The sequence below is a fragment of the Patagioenas fasciata genome, chromosome 4, assembly GCF_037038585.1.
Source record: "Patagioenas fasciata isolate bPatFas1 chromosome 4, bPatFas1.hap1, whole genome shotgun sequence".
NCBI lineage: Eukaryota > Metazoa > Chordata > Aves > Columbiformes > Columbidae > Patagioenas > Patagioenas fasciata.
Window position 1 is genome coordinate 35,842,458 of NC_092523.1, and position 24,370 is coordinate 35,866,827.

At 38.8% G+C, this 24,370-nt stretch overlaps 1 protein-coding gene across 29 annotated transcripts in view; it reads right to left on the reverse strand.

The window, feature by feature from the left end:
- Nucleotides 1-24,370, reverse strand: part of TENM3 (teneurin transmembrane protein 3) — a 1,336,783-nt gene that overhangs the window by 222,373 nt on the left and 1,090,040 nt on the right. The window contains exons 1-2 of one of the 29 annotated variants that reach the window (XM_071807674.1): nucleotides 11,956-12,005; nucleotides 10,882-10,981 (exon numbers count right to left, since the gene is read on the reverse strand). The exons of 24 other annotated variants lie outside the window; for them this stretch is intronic. The gene's annotated coding sequence lies outside the window, so the exon portion shown is untranslated. Of the gene's footprint in view, nucleotides 1-10,881; nucleotides 10,982-11,758; nucleotides 11,835-11,955; nucleotides 12,039-24,370 lie in introns of those variants that run through there. 4 more of the 29 variants (XM_071807673.1, XM_065837816.2, XM_071807675.1 and 1 more) reach the window with 4 other exon arrangements.

The following is a 24,370-nucleotide window of genomic DNA, read 5'->3' on the forward strand; positions in this document are numbered from 1 at the left end:
GATACAGATACAGATGATATAGATATAAGGCAAAAAGTTGTTTGCTAGTTTTTCATAAACTACTTCTTTAAAAACTGATTTACTCTTGTAGGCATGTAAAGACCTGCTAGTGCTGTAGCTGTAACATAGCAGGAAATTAATCTAAAGAAACAATATGTCTCAGTCATAATCTCCTTCTGAAACCTGAAAATCTAGAGGTGCTTATTTCTGATTTTATTGCATTTTAAATATTAAGTTATTACAGCAGCTTCTGGCAGTCCTGTGCTGAAGCTGTCATTTCCACTATGCACTCCGTTTGGCAAGCATTCATAACTTAGCAGTTTTAATTCACATCTGGCTGAAATTCAGTATACTAGTCAGCTTGCACACAAATTTCCTCTGAAAAGGTAGAGAAAAAATAAAAAGTTTCAGATTTCTTCCAGCTTGTTAACCTTAAGAGTCTATGATATTTTAGTAAATATTATTATTATAAATGGAAACATTATTTTAATAATCAACGCCTTGCTCTAACAGTCTGAATTAGTGGTTTCCAACTAAACTGCAGCAGAGCTATGCTGACCCTCTGCCTTCTCAGGTAGCTCTGTGCTGCAATGCGAAACTGGGGACATCAAGGTTTATCTCTGCAGGGACAGCTGAATGCAACAGGGATGGATGCTCTCAGCCAACTAGTTCATGCGATCTGGAAATAGTTCTGGGATGCAATGATTCCTATTTTGCAATAGGAGCTAAAAACTCCAAAGATTCAGACTTCAGATCCCATCCAACAGGTTTTTTAGTTTTACTCGGGTTGCACAGGGAACTTGAGCTGCCACTTAATACACAAGCATTGTGATGATGCCATATTACACACTCCTCAAATAACTCTAACATACCCCCCAGCATTTAAATGCACATATAATATGTTCTAACAATGTCTGTAATTTTTTTTGTATTAGAAAGTGAGTTCATTAAGCTTACTGGAACACTGGGTGTGGTCTCAACAACGCAAAGACTCCTATCTTACCAGGCTCTAGCTAAATTATTTTCAGGTTTTCTGTTAGTAGACATGCAATAGCTCACAATAGCACAGATTTTAAGTATGGGCATCTGAAGTTACAGAAAATAACAGTAGTATCTTTCATGGTCTTCTCTTTGGCATGGCTCAGGAAATTACAAGAATAAAATATCATAAAAATGAATACATGAAGTCACACATAACCTGTGTGTCCATTGATTAGATACTGATTTGCTTATACCACAGATCTGTAATTACAGTGAGTCCATAAACACCGTATATACCACCAACATTGAATTCTACAACTTTCTATATATCTTTTTTATAGATGAAGCCTTTGTTCCTCTTCAACAGGGTTATCCTGTTCCCTTGCACTTGGCACATCACCTTACACTACATATAAAGGAAAGAAGCAAGTTCACCATGTGGAAGACCACAGTGACTTAGAATCTGCTTTACTAACTATATCACAGATACTTGCAAAACACAGATATTTCAGAGAAAAGTGCATATTATTATTGCTATTTTTGCTATTGGTATGTTTTTCTAATTGATCAGACCAATAAGGTAACTCTCCTTCCACTCAGTGAGACTTTTACCGTGGGATCTTCTTTTGAAAATGTCAGCATGCCTGGACAGAAGGCACACCAACTGCACAAGCGCACACGTCTCCTCACAGAAAGGACCCTGTGTCACTTCAAAACATGACATGTCTTAAAGGCTGGCCACAGTGACAGTGGCCTATTACCTGTTTGGCTGTGAAAAGTAAACAGATACTTTCTCTTTCTGTTCTATTTTAATCCTACTGAGGCAGAGGTGCTAACCAGAGTTACCAGCAGCAAAGGCAGAAGGTCTGTCTGCAGAATTACAGGCATCATTGGAATGAACGGGAGAGCTGTAAATGACTGATTAATAGCTTGGCTGGCAGGGTCTACTATGTTACAAAAATCTGCCTTCCGTGCTAATAATTTTCTTTAAACAGAGAATTGGTGGTTTTATAAAAGCAGGTACAGTTCCATCCAAAACAAAAGCTAGCTAGGTCAATCCTCTGCCACACAGAGATATTGAATCCATTTATTTACTGTGAGTTACAATTGACTTAGAAAGGAGTTGAGTGCATTTCTTTAGGCTTTTCAGACAGGTAGCCAAAGGGAATATTTATACATTTTTCAACCAACTTAAAATCTGATTGCAGCAATAGGAATATCATGGTACAAAGGTTTATGACTTTTAGGATAGAGTATGTGTAAGATAAGTACTTGATTCTATGAGCTAAAAAATGTGTTGCATAGATCTATACCCAGCAGAAAACACATTAGAACACTTTCGATGCTTGATTATCTAATGAAATTGTGACTACTAATATGAGCTACAGTATTTTTAAGTGTCTCAAAACTGTTAGAAATGTACATGAAAATGAGGCAAGGTTGAGCTTTTTTCAGGCTGATTTCATTGATAGAGGAGCAATAAATCTAGCAAGAACTGGCACATGCAAAGTAGTTAGACACGCGCAGTGACTCAGGCTGAGTGCTGAACAGGAACTGACATTCCACATTCTTGTGCTTTTTTTTTTTTTTTTAAAAAAAAAGCAATTAAAAACAACACCACCACCAGCCTGGAAGAAAAAGATGATTTGGTTGTCCTTAAAGCTGGAAGTGAATCTGTTGAATCAAGAGTTAGTAAAGTGGAGACAGCTTCTACCTTTTAAGAAAAGCAGGACACCTGCTCCAGGTCTGTCAGGACCACATCGAAAAGGGTTCTTCCCCACCCCCAACAAGCCCACACAAAAAACACCACGGAGAAAAAAAGGACAAAGAGATCCAGAACTAAGCAGGATGTTAGTGTGAGAAACATTCTAAACCAGACATACTAGAAGAATTTGCCATTACATTTGCACTGTTAAGCTGGAAAGTTTTAACAGTTTCTGTCAAACACAAATTAGTTTAGAACCGACAGGTGTGTCCCTGCAAGGGCCTTTGTTTTACTCTTTCCCTCTTATCCCTACTATAAGCCTGAGGCTCAACCCTTATATCTGTACTAACTCAATAGAACCAGTTTAGTACAAGCTTGAAACAAAACACTGGCACACAATCATCAATAACTTGTAATTGATAGTGCTTTTCTTGCCTTCATTTCAAGCTCTGACAACTAGTGCTCTCCCAGGTAACACCCACACAATTCATGGAAGGGTATGGACCAGGGACTGCTCCCAGTAGGTCCTATAAATGAGGTCCTCAGGCTGTTTGTGAAGGACATGTGCACATCAGTGATGCTCATGCCATGACATTCAGAAAACAGACCTTTGTTTGTTCCCTTTCTAGAATAACAAAAAGCCTATGCTCTGTCTCTCTTCTTCTAAAATCTATTTTACTCTCTACAGCAAAAGACACCTGGCTGGTCTCTTCTCCCCATTTTCGTTGCCCTCCTCCACCACATCACAGGATTTGGGAAATCTGAGAAAGGAGGGAACGCCCTGTGGCCACAGCTGCTGGCCAGCAGCACACCACCCCACAGCTGCCAGTGGTTCTCAGCAAGCAGACAGAACCAATTCTTCTCAAGCATTACTGCTTTGCCAGGCCCCTGGATTTATCAACATCCATGGCCTCTTACCTACTCAATTCTATGACATTTTTTAACAGTTTCTGGCAGCAATCAGGTATTATGTTGAAGAGTCACTGTGTTACAGCCACAAACACAAGTGGAACATCAGCCAGCTGGGTGTAGTACGGGACTCCTTCCCTTGGCTAAAATGCAAACCCACATGCATGTGCGCATCCGCTGTTTCAGATTAAGACAGCTCAGTCTACAAATTACATTAATAAAGGTTATAATTTCTGTACAGATACACCCAATAAACCTACTTCCATGGAACTACGGTAATTTACTGTCTGCTAGAACAGGACCCACAGTACATTTCCGTATTTCTTAGTAAAGACCCCCATGTAGTTTGTCACATACAAGTTCAATACTAATCACATTTGGCACAAGAACACACATGGAAACTCCACCCACATACAAAACCGTGTACAAAAAGACACAAAAAAAAAAATCAAAGAACAGACTCTAGCACAAGCTCTGCTCTATGCTGCAGAGAAACCAAACACTAAGAAAGAAAATTTGTTACCTGTTATTTTATGGGATAGGGTTGCAGTACAGGAAACAAAAGCAGACAATATACAAGGGAGATGAAGAATGCTCAGCTGTGCCCAGTTTCACCAAGATCACTGCAAGCAAAACCAATTACCTCATAGGCAAACCCGTAACTTTGTCTGATGTAGGTTTTCATTTTTATTCTTTTTTTCACCTCATGTAACTGGTTCTGCTGCCACAGCTCTGATCAGCAGTAAACTAGGATTAGGTAGAAAGGACAACAATGAGGGGGCAATGTAAAAGCTGGAGGGCAGGAATGAGAAAAGAGAATTGATAAGTAATACACAGGTCTCTTCTGTGAAAAGCAAGCAGAGCTGCTGAGGAATAACTGGAAATACTATTCAGATTCCACTCAGAAAAAAATCAACCTTGGAGAAAGGTTTACATCCAGAGAGGAACCGTCTGTCTGAAAAGTGTGTTCGAGATTCTTTGACCTCAGGGGAAAAAGAGAGTGGTAAATACTGGGATCTGGCACAAATGAGGAGTAGCAGGGTTTGCAGAATTAAACTAGTTGAAATACTCTGAAGACGCCTATTTAATGTACTGAACCTTACTGTATGTTTTAGAGAAAGGACAACTGTTACAATGAAACTCTCCTGGCAACGAAATGTGTGCCTGGCTCCATAAACCAAAATGGTCGATGGAGGAGCAAAAGAAAAGGAAGACAGGGAGGAAAAGAAAAATTCTTTGAGGTACTTCTAGGCTATGAAAAAGTCTCAAATATTGACAGCGCTTTCAGCACACTTGTCAAGGAACAGTGAGATCCTCTTCAGCACAAGATCCATCAGCTCACTGCGTGTCTCTTGGTTGATGGGAGAGATCTTAAGATTCAGTATCATTACAAGACAACGGACAGGTGTATCTGTGCAGTGACTCTCCTAGAGTTATCTGATGGAAAAGTGAGTATGACAGAGGGAAAAGGCAGAATTGCATTTTCAAACTCCGACTCTATCTGTCTGCCTTCAAAGGCTTTGTCTTCTGGACAGGCACATGGACACACAGCTAATTCTCCTGCTTTATGGCAGAACACGAGTGAAAGTACCAGAGGAGTGCTGAGGAGGGAAGCAAGAATAATTAAACAGAAAGAAAATTCTTTATACTGCAAGGGGGAAAGGCACTTCCATCATACAGACAAGTAGATCAACAGGGCAAGTCTGTAAAGAAGACGGGGAACTCAGCATGAGTGAAAAGGGAGATTCTCCATCTGGGTGACACTTCATGCTGAATACACCCTCATACCACCACTCAGAGCTAAAGACGACACCAAAACATTGCTGGCAGCTGGAAACTTTAAAATCCTAATGACTGAAGTAAAAGGTCTCAGAAAAATACTCCATGCCCAGGGGTAATGTGCTTTCTTACTGCTATGAAAGTTGTGAGGAGACACAACTAGGAGACACTTTCCAGCTCTGAAGACAGAGGTGATGACAGGAAGAAGAACCCTGCTCTCTTCTTGGGAGATCACCTACGTGTTGAACAATAAGAGACCATCGGTTGTAAAGTGGAAGTGAAATACATCTACCTTCAAAACAGCAGCATGTATATAAAACTTGGGGGAAAAAAAGCTATAAAAGTCACACTCCACACTATGCCATAAAAAGGTAATATTTGTTCAAAAAATGAGACTTATACCAATTGTGCAGAGATATTTTCCATAACCTCCAGGATGTTATCACTACAAAATGTGTCTTGAAATGCACCTGATATTTTTCTGATCCTTAATTTCATTTTATTGCATCTAGATGTACCATCTCAGTCTACATGGTCTTTAAAAATCAGGCAGGTGGCTCTTCTATCAGTGCAGATCAGTCATGTGACTATGCTATATATTTTTTTTCTTTCTTTCTTTTCATCTTTTCTTATAAATCATTCCCTCTAGTCTCTAATAATTTTTAATGCTCTGCTGTGAGTTTCAGCCAATTAGCCTATATTTTAAGGTGCTCAGATTTGGATCCAGTTTTCCCAATATCATCTTCCCTTGTATTTTGTACATTTACTTCAAAACTCCCATAATAATTATGTCAATGCCTGTCAGACAGCGCCATAAAGAGTACAACTAGCTCCGAGGTCTTTTCAAAGCCAGAAATTTAAAATGACACTGTTCGTTCCAAATCACCAACGAAACCATTTTTGAATGAGAAAAGACACTTAAAAAGGAGGGAAGGGAAGATGGACGTTTGAGAGTACTTTGATTAAATACTCAAATGCAACAGCCAAAATTTTGCTTTTGTAAGCTTTTAAGGCATCAGTATTGACTGCCATTACAAAGCATAAGTGACAGAGGAATTTGAGCATTAGTTCTATGTTTTCTAAACTATTTGTTTCCAGCATAGCCACAGGCCTCCCATGGTTTGAGTATCTTTATAAAAACATACACACGTTAAAACAAATAGTGTCCCTGCTGCTGAGCCTGGAAATTGGCTTGCCTGTCCTTACAGTAACTTAAGAAACAGTTTAAATAGTAGTAGAATAAAAGCTTGCATGAACAGAAAACAATTATTATCTTTAAGAGATGCTTAAAAGCAGGCATATAATAGTCAGCATTAAGGTCACCTTAATATTCAACTTAGAGAAATTTCTGTATCTCCCAAGCCAAAGGATAAACTCTTAAGTACTAGAATTTGCCATTATTCCAAAAGTTCATTTCAATGTTCAGCCTTTAACTCGTTAGCTGTAACTAAGAAAAATCAGATTTCAAAGCAACAAGAGGAGACTGTGATAAAGGTATATGAAGTACTCTCTGGCAGGGATAAAGCCAGCAGAGAGGTGGCTGTCATAAAATAGCCAAATGGCTTTTTCCACCTCCATCAAGGTCACTTTACTGATGATGTGCTCAATAAGATGATAATGCATTTAACCACTTTCCTTGCATCTGACTTCGACCTTATTGCAAATCCAAACGGCCTTGTTTAACTATCCTGGCCTTTCAACATTTCCCTGAACAAAGATAATTAAGGAGATATACTGCCCCCTACTATCACAGGAATTGAAAGACAAATAAACTTTTAAGAGCACAGCCAGGTGTCTATTGCATTAATGTACAATGTTTAAGCAGGGGGTAAAATGAAATAATGGTTAAATAATTATAAAAGGTTAACAAAGTTAACATTGTTACGTAAGGCAATTCTGTTTTATTTAAAAGAAAGAGTATAAAAGGCTTTCTAGACTACTTTTTACAACTCCCTCGACAACAGTCTTTAACGCAGCTTCTGACTAAGAGGAAAAATGTTCTGCAAAAATTAACAGGTCTGAAATTTCTTCAGATTTGGAACTGCTTATATTTCATACATGGATATAATTATGTTTTATGAAAAAGCAGGTCTATATAATTAAAGTAGGAGCTGCTCTAATAGAAGCATTTCCGTTCTCTTTTTTCCTTTGTGTGTGGTCAGCAACTGTACCAGAGATGCAAATTGAAGGAGTTTAAAAATTTGTTTGGCATTTATGACAATTTGGAAGCTTCAGGTAATGCTTCCTTGTGATTTATACAATGATGAAAAATGACCAAATAATACCATTCTATAATAGCAGTTACTTTCTTCTTTAATTTTAATTCATATATATTCTTGCATCCCAAAGCATTCCCCAGGACAATAACTCTTCTTCATATAAAGAAAAAAAACTCCTCACATCAATAGCACTTCGACTAATAGCAACTGAAACAGGATTAAAAAAAAATTAAAAAGCAGGCAAAGCACTTGTCTGTCCTTTTTGTAGTTGCATGCAAGAGATCTTCTTATAGATTTTTTTTTCTTCTAAATCTGTTTTTCTTTTACGCACCTTAGAAATACTGTTGTATAGGTCTGAACCCTCTACAAGAGACAGAAAGAGCCAGAACAGCAAGTTGTATCGGAAAGATAAAACCACGTAACTCACTGTTGACGTGATACTAGAGATATGTGAGCTTACTGCTACTGCAAAAATTGCTGTTCCTTTGCCATAGAAAATACAGTAAGCAGAAAACCTGTTACACATGTTTAATCACAGTTTTACCGTCATGCAGAACTTCAGAAATTACAATATCTGCCTTTTCCATTTTGTCAGTCCACCATTACTCCGAGCTGCAGAGGTAGTTTGTTCAAATTTCAAAGTGTTCAGCTACTTGGTTAAATCTTTCGCTGGAACACTCTTTAATCTAGACTCGACTCCTGAATTCTGAATATATCAGAATTCTGAATATATCAGAATTCAGGCCTCTTGTAAAGATACCTTCTACTACCCAACAAAAAAATCAGTGCTTCTATCATCACTGATTACCTCATCAAATGCCTGAAATCTGCAATGATTCATATGCTATTGCTATGCAAAACTCTTTCTGCTGTATGTAATAAGTCATAAACAAGCCTTTCACTCTAAGGTAAGTCTCAAAATCACAACCTGTGTAGATCCCCCTTGAATGATATACGGTCTCCAGATACGAGAACTCTATCACTTTCTTACATTTGCTTCATAAACCATCTACTTGGTGTTTTACACAAAACAATTATTTCCATTTCAAGTTTGGATGAATGGTGGCCCTAGCCAGTCCCAAAAGAAGACTATGCAACTTGTCACCCCCCAGTGAATTTTGAAGTTTTCCTATATAATTGCACTTCCAATTATTTCAATCATAGGCAAAGAAGGTGAACTATTATTTTCCACTCATTCAGAATATTCCAGCCACCTACCTGTTCTGATCAGAGTTTATCATGGGTGAAGCTTTTTGAAGGAATACAAGTGCCATTTTTTCCAATTGTTCCTAACATTTAAAAACATCAACTTACTTTAGTTAGAAAACTACAGAAACATTTTATTTTTACAGTTGCTTTATTTTATCACAATTCCTTATTTTGTTTAACATCTTCAAATGTTCAAACGTAAAAGATGTATATATCTTCAAACTATTACCGAGGTCACCAGCTCACAGCATCATCTCTCTATACATCACTGAGCATATAGAAGCTCTCTTGCTATTCTGAAATGCATAAATCTCTTGAGAAAGTCTTTCAAGCCCACACAGAATGAAGCCTATAGCTGTATTTAGAGTGAAATAACCAGCAATAAAATCTTTGTAGACATATAGAAGAGACAGGAAAGCGAAAGCCTCTTCTCATTTGGAAAACAATACAGCGCTGATTATTTTCTGACGCTACTGCTCGAATGCCTACATTGTACAAAGTATATGTATTGTGAACTTTTATTTTTCCTTGTTTAGTTCAACAAGTGAATTGGGATACAAAACAAGTTACAGAAAGAAAAGTTATAAAGTCTGATCTCATAATTGCTTATCAGATCACTTCAGTATTTTGATATATCATGTTAAATCTTCATACGTACACATTAGAAATGCAAGAATACAGCTCAAGACAAATTCTTTAAGTTGGGTCGGTTTACATGATACACTGATGGGTGTTAGCAGCATTCTTATTGTGGACTTTTAAAATGAACCTGTACATGACATTTTACATTATGCTATAGCATCAACTATATTTTTTTTAGACAGCTACCATGTCAGCTGCTTTTCTTCAAAAGGTAAAAAAAAAAAAAAGTATCCCATACTGCATTAAATGTACTACCTGATGTGTCTTCAATTCTATTGCTAAAAGGTTAGAAAGTAAAAATGACAAATAAGCCAAAACCACCTAACCATTAAAAGTTTTCATAAGGGTTCTGCTGTTGTAAGTTTGTTGCTAAATTGTAACCTAGTCTTTTTATAACAGCTTGAAGGAAAAAAAAAGCAAACAAATGCAAACTATACTGTGAAACATATGAAGCCATTCTCCACATAGAGTTGCAGAGCGATGAATCAAGAAATTTTGTAACATCTCATTTGTAGTTACTGAGCTGCTTGACACTTTTGAGCCCAAATCTCATGGATGAAAAAAAAAGGTAAACTAGATTTTCTGTTCTGAATTGAACACTTTCCCCTTCCCAGGTCTTACTCAAATACTTTCACCTGAGCTTACTGAGCACATATTAAAAGACTTAATCTTTTGAATGAAAAGAGAGAAAAGCGAACTACATCGGCTACGTGCATATCACCAGAAAGTTCAGGGAAATAAGCCTGGCCTATTTAGTACCATTATGCAAATATACAAACTCTTATCTTAATGATAGTCTGTATTTAACATCAGGCAATCAGATCCTTGTGGCTATTAAGCAATTAATACACTTTCTAATGTATAGGGGACTCTTGCCATTTTCAATAACTTTCTCACACGTTTTTAGTTAATTTATTCGTGGATTAGAGAGTTTAGAAGAGAAGGTGCTTCCCTTCCTCTCCCTCCATTGTTCCCTACCTTCAAAGCTGGGAACAGATCAAGAGCAGCTCACTCTTTGTCTGACGGCCTGGTAGTTCATACCCTAAGTTTCTCTCCCCATCGCTGACATATCAGAAGGCAAGGTTTCTGAAAGCTTTCCACAGAAACAGCCAGAAAACAGGCACAAAGTTAACAAAGGGGAGTTAGCATCACCAAGTATCAGGTTTGTTTACTCGAGCAGATCAGTACACCTCCAAATCTTAAAACTTCAGATTTTTTGTTTAATAAGCCAGTTAAAAAGGAGGTAAATGGGCTAAGGTGAACATCAGCTAATATGGTTTAAAACAAAACAACTCTACAGACAGATGTGTAGTTCAAATTCAGATTCATACGAATTAACAGGAAAACTAAATGTAGTGGGCACAAAAGCTGCAATAGTATGTTCATGCACTGTAATACAGACATTATAATTGTAAGTAAATTTAATTGCTGACATACCTTTCTCAGTTTTTGGTTTTGTTTCCTCAACCCTTCCTTAAAGTCTACTCTAGCAATTAGCAAACAGAGGTCTCTGGATGGCTCACTGAAACATTTAAAGCTGGGGAACAAAAGGATTATTTTAAAAATGAAAACCTTGGCTTGTACAACTCCAGACGTGAATCTGCTTTCAATTACTGAAAGTATTTCCACTTCAGTGAAAAAGGATCAAATCTTCAACCACACCGTCTTTAGGCAATGAATTTGATTATATTAAGCTTTATGAATACAGAATGACTTTGTGACACAGCTGTATATTCTATATGTATCATTTATTAGGTATACAAAAAGGGAGCTAGCACTTTAAATGAGAAGCAGACAGAAATGTGGCTGCTCACAGCGGCACTGTACTTCATACCACAGCTCTGCTTTAGGGCTTTTTTTTCCAGGTGCCCACATAAATGTCACAGATTACACTAAGCTTTAAATGAAGGATTTTACAACCCTTTAGAAATGAACCTAGGCTGATTTTTTTTCATACTTTTATTTGCATAACTTCTACTGCTGTAAAGTTACATTTTTCTTTCTAGACTTTTGAACTGGCACAGTCTCTTCCACATTCCCCCCGCCCCCCAAATACAGCAGGTATCGTAGCCTCTAGGAGGAATAACAATTAGAAATTGTTACTTTTCCCATTATACAAGCATAGCAGAGTTAGGCGAGGGAGCTCAAAGGCTTACACTCCGCAGCGAGATGCATCACCTCAAATGCAAATTATGCAAAAACTTCGCATTTCTTACATCTCCGATTTCTCACACCGATCCTACCGCATCCCAGCCACAAACGCCGGGTCGGGCTCTTTTAGCAGCAAGGCGCGGAGCAGGAGAAAAGCAGTTACCTCTCTTAGCAATACTACAAACACAGAACTCGCAGTCCCCGGCCACCCGGCGGCTCCTCGCAGGGCTGCCCGAGCTGCGGAATGAGCCAGCGCCGCCCCCGCCCCGCGCCGCGGGGGCTGCAGCGCCACCTCCCCCGCCCGCCCCGGCCCCTCGCAGCCGCCCCCCCGGCCCGGCCCGGCCCCGCCCCGCGCCCCACCTCAGCGTTCCGTTCCGTGCCGCTCCGCGCCGCCGCCCGACCCCGTCTGCGGCGGCCCGCCCGGCGGAGCCCCGCTTGCCCCCGGCCCCGCGCAGTCGGCCGCCGCGATAGGCTGAGGCGGCGGTGTTTACTCCCCGGCGAGGAGCGGGGGCCGGGCCTGGCACCGCGTAACCCTTTCGGGGCCGCGGCGCCGACGCCGCGGGCGGCCGGTTCGCCGCGTAAACGGCCCTGAGCGCTTACAGCTGGAGGTCGGATCTACGGGAAAAGACAAAAGGATCCTTCCCGGAGAGAGCGGGGAGTGAAGCCGCCCCTGCAGCGCTGTTCGTACGGCTCGTCTAAGGCTCGCTACGCGGCTTAGGGGCAGGCGAGGGGACGCGGCCGCTTCGGCGCCGTGCGGCTTGCAGGGATTTACCGCAAAAGCCGCGATTTTCCGTGACAAAAAATAAAACTTTACCTGCAGCACTCCTTCCCACGCAAATTGTCACCAAAGTCGGTCAGGCACTCAGGGAAAGGAGGCTAGGTCCGTGTCTACAAACGGCAGATTCACGTTGGGATATGCCTGCCGAAATTTCTAGCGGCAAAGCCGAGAGCCGGGTGTTCCCCTCTCCAAACCAGGGCCTGGCCCAATGTACAGGTGCTGGTGCTCAGGTGTTGCAACCGGCTGTCTCATCACACACCACCTGTGCATTAACTGAAACAGAAACACCTCCCGCTCCATTTACCACCTTAGGAGACAGATTTTATTCACATGTGTAAGGGCATGAATATTACCAACTCAGCCTACTTCAATATACTTGATAATCTATAATCAAGTCTGCTCCTAAGGTTCCTTTGAAATTGCAACCCAGTCTGACTGGACACAGAATCATGTGCATTGTCTTATGCATCACAGCTGTCAGATAAAGCTATCAAATCACGAAACAAAATACAGCATTCACATTACTCACCATTAATTTCTGAAATATTGTAGTGAGCCAGAACAACTAGATGTCTACAAACTATGCAGATATAAATGTACTCATTCAAAATAGAAAATTTCATTTTCAGCTAGTAATCAAACAGAAGTTAATGCCTCTAGTAAAAGAATCAGATTTTTATTCCGATTTTATTACCCCCTCGTGGGAATCATAACCCCAACTATACTTCCAGGGAAGATAACACCATTCCAGAATATCTTTCAACACTGTTATGTAGAAGGCTGCAATAAAATCACATATTTTAGATGTATTATTCTTAAGAAATTGAATAATATTCAACAAGCTCAAACAATTAGTGCCCACTTGCAGTTTCCTAGAGAAACAAAGACCATACAGACTGAAATAGCAGAATTCTGTGAAATGGGGGAAAGTAATGAGCTAAGTAACCAGGTCCTGATGAGGGCAGTCTTGGCTGGCAATGGGGAAAAATACTGAAAAAATCCCAAAGCAATAGCACAAATACTACATCTTGAACTGAAGCTCTTTGAGTTAAATATGCAATGCACTATGTGTGCTTTGACTTAGCACAAGGGAGAAACTTTAATACACTCACCACTGACTTATACTTCACTCCAGCTTTGGTGGGGAGGTTAGCAGAAAATTGGAAACTTTACAGTTCAAATTCTGGACAGGCTCACATCTGTGATAGCTGCAAGACCGGCCAAGAAGAGAGGTATGAGATGAAATAATGAACTCATATAGTCAGTGAAGGAAGCTAGTCTCTAGCAATGCCACAGTAATGCTCATATTCTCTGTCTTCCAAAAGGTCCAGTTGTAATAAATGGGGTATTAGATCATGCAAATGCTATTTTCCAAACTGCCTGAATGGAGTACTTACGGATAAGGACTTTCTGCCACTGAAAAAAAAAAAAATCTACTTAAGTAGGTAATTAATTCAGGCATATATCCTTACAGATCTTGAAAGAAAGAGGGATGGGAACTGGATGCTTGGAGTTAGCACATGCAGCACACTGGAGCTCCTTTGAGAATTCCTGCCCTCAGAGAACACCTGTAATTGCAGCCCTCTGCAGGAGACTGCCATGGACTTGTGCACGAAGTTGGGTCCTCCGAGAGCTAGATGCTATGGAAGGCAAGAGGTCTTTAGACAATCTCTCTTTCCAAAAGAAAGCTACCTTGTCATTATCCACCTATATGGTCTGTACCATTTTTCTATAAATGCATACCACTGTACATTCACTGTCTGAGGATTGCAGCCTATCAAATAAGTAAGATTCTGCCTCTGCAAGTGATGCCAGTGCTGACCTTCCTATACCTGGCTGTGCCTGATCTCTCCATTCAGGAACAGACCTGCATGTCACTGCAGTGGAGCCTCTTCTCTCCATTTTCAACCAGTTGCAATGGAATTTTCCTTGGCTTCGATGCCCCCTGTTCTGTGATTCCACTGTCCCATTAATGCCAGCACAAATGATTTATGAAATCTATTAGGTGCACCACTACAGACATCTAAAACACAGATGTTTGCTTAGGAAAATATTTATATGGAGTAGACAAACAGGGGTGAAGCAAACTCCAGCACAGATACCACACTTTTTGCCAGCATTGCCTGTGCCCAAACAAAACCTTGAGGGTAGGTGGGGGGGAAGAATAGCATATATGTTTCATTTATAGGACAAGAGAGAAACACCTTTTTTTTTTTTTTTTTTTAATTATTTGGTCAGAAGGATTATTACAGTAAATCATGCAGAGCATTAACCATTGAATTTGAACCCATTTTTAGTCTTTATTAATAGCTCATTATAGTCCTTTTTCTTAATGTGGAATAAATTAGAGCTGTGTTAATCCATGCAGCTATCTGCAGGTACATTTATCACTATGGTAGCCAGTTTTACTCTCCTTACTGGAAGCTGCATTTCACAGGCAACAGAGAGTCACACCCTGCTGAACTCAAGTCATGGTGGCCTTTTCAGGTCACCGACAGGGTCACCTTAAAACTTACCTTTTTTTTTTAAAGGACTGAAAAGTACAGCACTTGGCCTTGACAGAGGTGAAGGAATGTATCTTTCTCTCACTCTGTCATATTGCCACAACCTAGATCAGTGAAAACTACTAATCTGGGGCCTTGCTGGTATAAAAGGGCAAGGAACTGCTAACAGGATGTTCTTTGTGGGAACTCAAAGCTCTTGGAACTGATTCCCATTCCCTGATCCAGAAAAGCTCAAATTTTATGGCCTTCATAGCATGTTGCATAGTTCATATTTTTTCCAGAGCGTATGAAAACAGGAGAATTGTGAATGTGGTTAGTTTCTGGAGGCAGAGTTTTGTTTAAGCTTTCAAACTGGCTGGTTTGCATTTGGTTGAGGAGGGAGGGCTATTGCAACTTAGTCATAATGATTAACTTTTATATTTGCATTTGAATTTGTGTTGCATTTTCAGGATTCTAAAGGTGGTAACAAACAGCCATACTCACTCTCTGTTAAAGAGAAGTATTATCATGCAGAACCAACTTATTGGTAATTCCATTACTTCAAGCTGATGCCTGGAAAGGACTTAAAGAGCTTACCCTGGAGGTGACTCTGGGCAGTTGTTAGGCAAGAGAGTCCCAGGTATCAGTAGCCGTGCTCCACATGTAAAGATTCAGTCCTTACTATTATTTTATCTGAGCGCTGTCATGCCAAATTAGAAAACTTTATCATGCCCATTTCTAATTTGGCAAATGGAGACACAAAGCTGACTCATCAACACCACAATAGTAGTAGCATGGGAGATGGAAAACATGATGTCTAGGATAGTCTTCCACGGTCTATCCTAATTGCTGAACATTTCTTCTTCTCATCATTGAGATAACAAGTTCAGCTATTTATCAACATTAATGATGACTAGTGACTTTTATTAAAAGGGGACAAACACCTTTTTAGCCAAATACTATTTGAACAGTAGTAGCCTAAGTGCCTTGTTAAGACATCCTGTATCATAAATAGTTAATTAGTGTTACAGCTACTTTTACTGAAATGCTGGGTGTACTTTAAAGAAATACTGTATGTAGATACTGAGTATCTACCTAGAAGCCAAAATTGCACAGCATCACAGTACATCACTTTGGAGCCTGTTTTTTACGACCCTGCAAAAAAGCGGGTTATTAACCTATGAAATTTAAACAATGCCTAAGAGAAATATTTTTGTCAGGAAAGGTAAAATTCATAACAGCAAAGTCCATTCTCATGTCTGTTTTACAAAACATATTTAATCAAGTAAAATATTTATAGTTTAGCTTTCCAGCTCCTGCTGGAATTGTATTAAAAAAAGGCAAATTCTTGTCTAGAAATAAAAGCCTTAAGAATACTATCTGATATCAACAGGATTAGTAGTATGTGTTCCTATGAGAAAGCACATGTGCCCAAATATATTTACATGTCCAACATCTTGTAGCTCTTAAGCATTTAAATAGTACACTACACTGACTAGACTTTTTTTCACAAGTAAAGATCGAGAAGAGCCATTTTTTCATGCAGTAATGATGCTGATGTAAATGAGAACAGACTAAGACCATCATAAACTCACAGATTCAGTGTTCAAATCTGAAACCAAGAAACTTTTGTTCCCTTTTCATTCACATAAAGCCTACTCTATTTTTTATAACACCTTCCAAGAGCGTATTAACAATTTTGCAGTTTCAGATCAGCATTTCACTAAAAACACAAGTGGAAATTTAAGCAAGTAGATGAAACAGGGGTAGGAGAAGAGTTAAAGCAAAAATATAGTCCTTTCAAAAAAATGATTGGATTATGACACTTCTGACACTTTTCTTGAATGTAAGTGGATAATATGTGTGGGTTTGTTTATTCTCCCCTTCCCCCCCCCAAACAGCAACACAAACCCATGTATGTATTGTGATTTTTGAGTGCTGTAGATTAATGTACTGAAATAATGTTCCTCTGTCCTTTGACAAATTTCCCAGTGAACTCGAGGCAGTATCAGGTCAGATAAAAAATGCAAAACAATACCTAGAATTTTGCTGTTTAACAGTACAATGCCCTGCTTAGAATCATCCTACTCTACGGTGAATTCTGTCGTGAATACAGGCATGGAAAAAAGTTAATTGTTATGATACAAAATTGAATATCTTGGTCTCCAGAATTTGAATTATCGGACACGGATCATTATGCTTTTCATTTTACTTATTTCGTTTTAGTTACTTTTTCACTAATACATTCCTGTGTTTGAATGCAGACAGTACCAGTCAGCCGGCAGAGAAAAAGGGCACATATGCTTTCAACGATTAACGCAGTTCTTGGAAACACAAAGCATACATGCTTTCCTTATCTTATAGTGCAGCTAAGTGATGAGGAAGAAGACATTTTCATTAAAGTTCTAGGGATTAGATGATGTATCAATGAGCCCTTTAAAAGAAATATCCCCCCAAAAAGGTTAATCCTGTTTGTTTCGGAAGAACTGCTATATGAATAACAGTAGTGACATGAAGCAATAAAAAAGAATACACTTTTTTCAGGTCATTTAATCTAATTTTAGAGAAAAAGGCAACAGTATTTTAGGAAAAAATTTAAACCCTTCACTGAAGAAAGAAAAATCCAACTATAATCTGAGTCTTAGATCTCTCTTTAAACTGAACTCTCTATGAGTTTGAATCCTGATTGTATCTTACGATGCTCAGTCCAGCACTTCATCACGCTTCAGGACCCTAAAGAGAAAACACTCAAAGATCCTGAAACATGCACTGTTGCGGCACCTTCCTCTTTTAGTTTGTCATATTGCTTTCACACTTTTTCAGTAACCTCGTATCAGCAGCTGCTACTCACTGGCTTTCATCTGGAAAAGGCGGCAAAGCAGCGGTTGCTTGCACAGCTAATGCTCCAAACTGGAGACTGAGCGTCTGATCTCCATAATACGCAGCTTTCAACTGACTAAGTTTTGATTTACATTTAATACTTGGGTCCACAGCTCTAAACCCCTCTGGATTACTGGATTTTTTATTTAATTAAAAATTTGCACTTTTGTCAGAAAGAAAACGGGGAAGATACTTACTGCAAATGAAAGTGACATAAAAAAGTAACTGAAAAGAAAAAGAGGCCAATTTGTTAGGTAAACTCCTGAGATACAGGACATCTCATAACAAACAAGGAATCTGTAGGCTGGGTGAAACAATCCATTCCAAGTAAAATAGTTTTGTATAGAGGTCTGACAAAGGGAATTGGCTTTCGTGAAAAAAAAATACCCTATTGTGAATCTCTTAGAGTTGGTAAAGACCACCAGCAGAGCAATCCTATCAGTAGAAGAGAACAAACTCTAGGAAAAAACACTCTATTCTTCTTAATAATGAAGCTGGAATCTCATACCTCGAGAATAGTTTAACTTGTATTATGATCATCTTAAAAAAAAAAAAAAAAAAAAAGGTTCAAGGCACTTCTCCTAAATTATATCTTTGAAAATATATTGTAAAAACAGAGACACACTCTCACAAAAAATCAATATCCGTGTGATTCCCACAAAAATATTTTGCATATTTCTTGGAATAAGCATTATACTGATCATGACAGAAACTATGTGGCCGGGACTCTGGGTTCAGCTGCTGCTGTCCTTCATCTTCTATTTTGTCTTTTTATTGTAGGTGGCTGAAAACTCACTGTATCATTTTGGTCACAAATTTCTTTCTTTTCCTCAGTAGAAAGAAACCTTTTCTCCTAATTACAGCTTCTCCTCCTGCCCTTTACATCATAATTACCTGGGGAAAAAGAATAAAACCAAACCAACAAACAAAAAAAACCAACCACCAGAGCAAATTTTCTTTTTACACAGTTGCTGCTTTGGCAAGATCAGAAAAAAGTGTCATCCTTTGGGTAAGTCTGTCAAACAGATTTCTAACATACAGTTCGAGGCTGTTCATCTAAAAGTACTATATCTGTGCTTGTGTATGCTTATATGACATTTATTGCCTTGGAAAGGTGGCATAAAAATTATTTCACACTACTCTGACAGCTGGTGTGAGCCACATCCCTGCAAGTGGTCTATATACAAAATGGTTATAAAAATAATATGTTTAAAATAAAACAAATTCATTCCAAAATATTAACTTGGGTTTAGCTAAAAAAAAAAAAAAGCATTGCAGGCTGCTGTCAAGTAGACACTTTATCACCTTTTCCAGGAAAAAAAAAAAAAAGACAGAAGAGATTTTCATAAACCATAAGAATAGAGTTTATATACACTTCATGTACACTGAGGACTGCCTGCACAAACAAACTTTCCCATGATACACATTCAGGAAGATGATGAACGCCTGACGATAGGTGCGTTGTTAGACACAAGACTAAGTGCTGTACTATATCTAGAATTGCATTTATGGAACACCTTGAAGTGATTTATTAGACATTAATTCTCCTAGAGAGCAGGTGAACATTTTCCACATTAAATCCAAAACACCATAGTTGCCAACGTGCCAAACAGATAGTGAAATAATTTTACTCTATATCAGTAGACGTGGCATATTCAGAAACAGGGTGTAGCCACTATCAATAATTTAAAGTTACCATTTACTTAAGAGGGGAGGAACGAGAAGAAAATATTTCTTCCTTCATTTTATCCATACTTCAGGACTTTTCGACAAGCTCACTACATTTTAGTGGGCCCGTTTACCTGGTGCTCACATGCAGAGCCATAAGTCTGTACTGCAGATCTTACAACCACCACATGGGCTTGACTTAGTGCAAGCAAGACTAACCATCACACAGGATTCCACAACACAGTATATTATGCAGAAGTTATCACCTGCAATAGTCCCTAAAGTCTTTCTTCCCACTACCACTTGCCCATACTCCATTTATCTGCTTGGCACGCCACTGCATACATGTCAGACCACCATGGATCCATGTGTGTAAACGGCTTCAGAAGTCACAGAGTTCAGCTCTGTCGTTCAGTGGCTATTTTCATAGCAGCCAACTTATCAGTCTCGTTTCCTAATTCCATCATTTAAATTTTTTCGCTAACAATGCATTTGACTAAAGACCTTCGCACAAACACTGACAGACTTGCAAGCTCTGGTGTCATCTGCCAAGAGAAGGAACTCAAGAGCCCTTAAAATGTGAGCAAATGGTAGAACGTTCAGCATAAAAAAGATTTCTCACAAGGACGATAAAGAAACTAAAGATAGTATGCATATACTGAGGGCACGCCAAAGCTGTTGGCATGACACAGGAGTTTTTAGACTACTGATGAATCAGAACAAGTCACAGGAAAGGGTTTTTCCACCCCCTCTTCTTCCCACCCACCATGTGCTTGCACTTTAAGAGCAAAGTATGCAAAGTGACAGCCTAAATGAAAACCTGCATGAAAGAGTGGAGCCACATTTAGGATTGAAAATGCCAGGATCGGTTCTGAGGCCAAAAATCCATGATGGTCAGAGCCGAGGCTGCTGGAGAAGGATTCAAGGTCAAGAAATAATTCAGTAAAAATGCAGGTTTCTTGCAAATATCCTGAAGACAATCACATTTATAAAGCTGTCCTTAGTAATCTTGTTAAAAAAGTAGAGAAATAGGTAAATTTTCATATTTATTTCACATATTCTCAGAAATACGAGTGTCTCCGACAGTTCACTCTGTTTTTTTCAGCAGTGTTTCCTGAAGTATTTCCCCACACACTCAAATCCTTGCCTTGTCAGTCCTTTCTCAAGAACTGGAAAGTTCCCATACTTTGGGATTACTCTTCCCTCCTTCCCATTTGCTGGGGATGCTTATGCTTCATTAGAGTTGAAATATTCATCACACTGCATTTGCTCAGTACTTCGTTGAAATGGGGTCAAAATAGTAGGAAAGTATGAAAAACAGCTTGTTCTTAAAATTGCACGGAAAATGTATGCAAAAAAATATTAATTTTATTACAAGAAAGATCTCTGTTTCACATTTAATGTCTCAGTCCACTTTTGGCAAACAAGTTATTCTCACATCTCTGTGTCTGCCACCCAGAGACCCAAATGCTTTTTTCTACGACAAGGATGACATATGCATACAAAACTCAGTCATCTATCTGGGCAAAGGCAGTGATGGTTGGAAGATAAACTTCAGGAATTGCTGCCATCAGTTCATCCCTCCCTCTCTGCTTCTCTCCTCCTCACCTTCAACTGTCCTTTCTCATCTTGTCCGCATACCTTTGTGATAACTTTGAGTGGGGGAGACAGAAAGTCTCCAGGAGAGCTCTGTCCTGAAGGGCAGGGTACTGTTACTGGCTTTGATTTTGAGACAAGCCCTCAAACGTGGTACACCTGAATCCTAGATTGTAGGCATTTGAAATCCCTTTTTCTTCTCATGTGGCTTCGCAGAAGTTCTTCTGATGTTTCCCAGGAGTCAGTGCTTCCTGCCCTGGACCACAGAGAGAGAAAAGTACTCCAAGGCCACAGTGGCTCCTACTGTGATTGCAGGGTAAACATGCAATGGACTTTTATTCCACAGAGAATTCAGCTGGTCGTGGTTCTCAATTCTCTATATAAAGGAAAGAGATCTGTCACTATCCACGTTACACAGGAGTTTAGCTAGATAGGGAGTGCTAAGACTACATGATTTCAATACCTCATCTAAAACTATCATATTCTAAAGCCTGGCACAAGAATCTATCAGCTGAAGTCCATCAGTATTCTTTGCCTTTTTGATAACACTCATGCTGACATCCAGCACAAGGGTCACATTGCTATTTAGAACTCTCCTGCACCAAAGTAAACAAAACCAGACACTGATAGATTCCCTGAACTACCCTGAGGCAGAAGCAGCTTCACAGAAAAAAAAAGTGCCTCAGAGAATTTTGCTCCAGGTTTTCTAGATCTTACCATCTATACTTCATTCTGGAAAACCCTCCAATTAGTAAAGATAATTTTACAATTAGAACAGATTTTTTTTCTGACGTATTCAGAAATTGATAAAGTTGGACTTCCTTCTTTGCTGCAAATTTTTGCATGCTGATTAAACGAATTAAAAATGTGTCCCACTACAGACGAACAAGGCGGTACTAAAAGTAACACAGTGTTTTAAAAGGGAAAAAAAAAATCCAAGAGAAAATCTATCATACTGAACAGTGTCTGAAAATCTGAAGCACTTAGTGATGAATGTGTAACTCCCCCTAATGGAGGCATATTTGAATTTATCTTAAAAGAAAATGTTAATAACTTAAAATACTAATGCTCAACATAATAATAATACCGTCATATCACTTTCACCTTTTTGTTTTTTTTAAAGAATCTTTTCAGCTATGTATCTATGATTTACAGTAAACATTATTAACACATTTTTAAGTTTTTCTTAGTGAGTTTTATTACATAAAGGAAAACCTTAAATATATGTGCACTTCAGCATAGTTCTACGGTACACACTCAGTAGCCATTAACATTCACTTAAATCATCTTCTGTCAGTCATTTCAACTTCCGTTTTAGCTAAATGTTTTCCTGTTTCTTAAAAAGTCAGCAAATTGCTATAAAAATGACAGTGACAGGCCACAGTGCCTTTGGTTGTGTGGTATAAAGAAACACTTCTTATATGCACAGCTGCTGGTAATGAATGCAGCATGTCTGAGGCCTAATCTTGGACTGTTTCCTAAATTTCTGACTGCAGTTTCCTTGGCAAGTTTTCTGGGACCATATTATCTATATGTCCCAGTATTTCAGCCAAACCTTTTCAATACAAGAATTTGGCACTGTGCACTGATGGAATGGCTTTCAAGTCTGTCCTCCCAGAGTTAACAACATTTTAGGACTTTTTGCCCAAATTCTCTTCTAACAACTTTTTTTTTTTTTTTTTTAAGGTATCGCTTTCTACATAACCATGCTGTAAGATACGGTAGACAGATTAAAGTTTTATATAATAAAATCACTACTTGTGAAGGATGCCAGATTGACAGCATCAGAGACTAAAATTACATTTGTACACAGCCCAGCTCCAATAACAGCAGCAGCAATGCAGTTGTTTTCAGAGCTCTCAAATTTGAGCTACTGCAACTTCCCGGGTAAGTGAATAGCTCTGGACTTTGTTCTGCTGCGACTTCTGATAAACCTGGATGTCGCTATAATTGGTCTGGTGATACTGGAACTAAGTGGTATAAGTAGGACTGTGATTAAGCACTGGATTTTACACTAGACATACTCCCTGAAGGAAGCATTTAACCCATCTCCTCAGAGTGGTGAAAGACTCTACATCTTGCAATGCTACCAAAACTAGTCTTTCATCTAAACACATGGGTACACAGATTTTCTCTTTAAAAAGCGAAAACGCAAAAAAAAAGCGCAGCAGTCTGGAGTGAAGATACGGGTGTAATCCCAAATTACTTTTCCCAGGTTTTGATTTTGTATTGGAACGGAAATTTAGGAAATTTTGTGCTGAAGAGTTGTTCTCTTTCAGCTTTTTGTTTAAATAGGACCTTATATATTTTCTGTTTTTCTTTGCAGGAAGTAGTTCATAGCAAAATATGCTCTAAAATAGGACCTACCCAGCTGTCAAATTCTACTCTGTAATGCCAACAGAGTGAGATTCAAAACTGTGGATGAACATATGTTTAAAATAATTACATTGTAAGGCAAAGATAGACACGTTCTTATATAGCAAAAAGGATAAAAATAAGCTCATAAGCAAGAAAAAGCATAAATATGTCTACCTGCACCATTAATCATCTTAAAGAAATATTTCTAACATCATGTAAGTACACAGAAAGTAAAAAATGAACTACTCAGAAGCAAAGATCTGTGTGACAAACCGGGAGATATGGAGAAGATACAGGGGAGATCTAGAAGTATAAATTAAATAGGATAAGATACAATTCACAAAGTGGAGTCTGGCACAGTAACAAGAGAGAAATAAGAGCAACAATTAAGAAAGTACTTAAGAGAGTTAAAACTTCCCCAAATATTTTGCTGCTTGCAGTTTCTGCTGATTTTATTTTTTAAAGGGAGCTAAAACTAAACACCAGTAGCTGTATAGACAAAAATATAATTTTTTTACATGCTTAATCTTACCATGGTTTATTTCATGTAGTTTAAAATAGTCTCTATCAATAATCTTTTGACACAATAATTACACCCCCCCTCCGCCCCCCTACACACACACCCAAAGAAAACCCAAAACAACAAACAAGCTCTCTGTGCTAATCTGTTTAACCAAGAATCAGTCTAACACGGTTATGGATGTTGAAACAAGGATTTTCACATCTGTCTGATCTGGACAGTCAAACTGCAGGGCCAGCCATGATAGAGACTTCCTTTCCAAGTTCTTTTTCTCCCCTAACGGGAAGTATTACTGAGATTTGTTTTACAAGTTTGACAGAGAGCAAATTACATAGATATAGGAGATCCTCTGAAGATTTGTGATCCTTGTGAGAGAGGTTAATGTAAGTCAGGGAACATCGGAGTTTAGGATTTATAAGTAATACAAATGCCGTCAGTCATTGTCTTAAGATGATAGCACAATTTTGTTTGTTGGATTTCCTTGAAAAACAA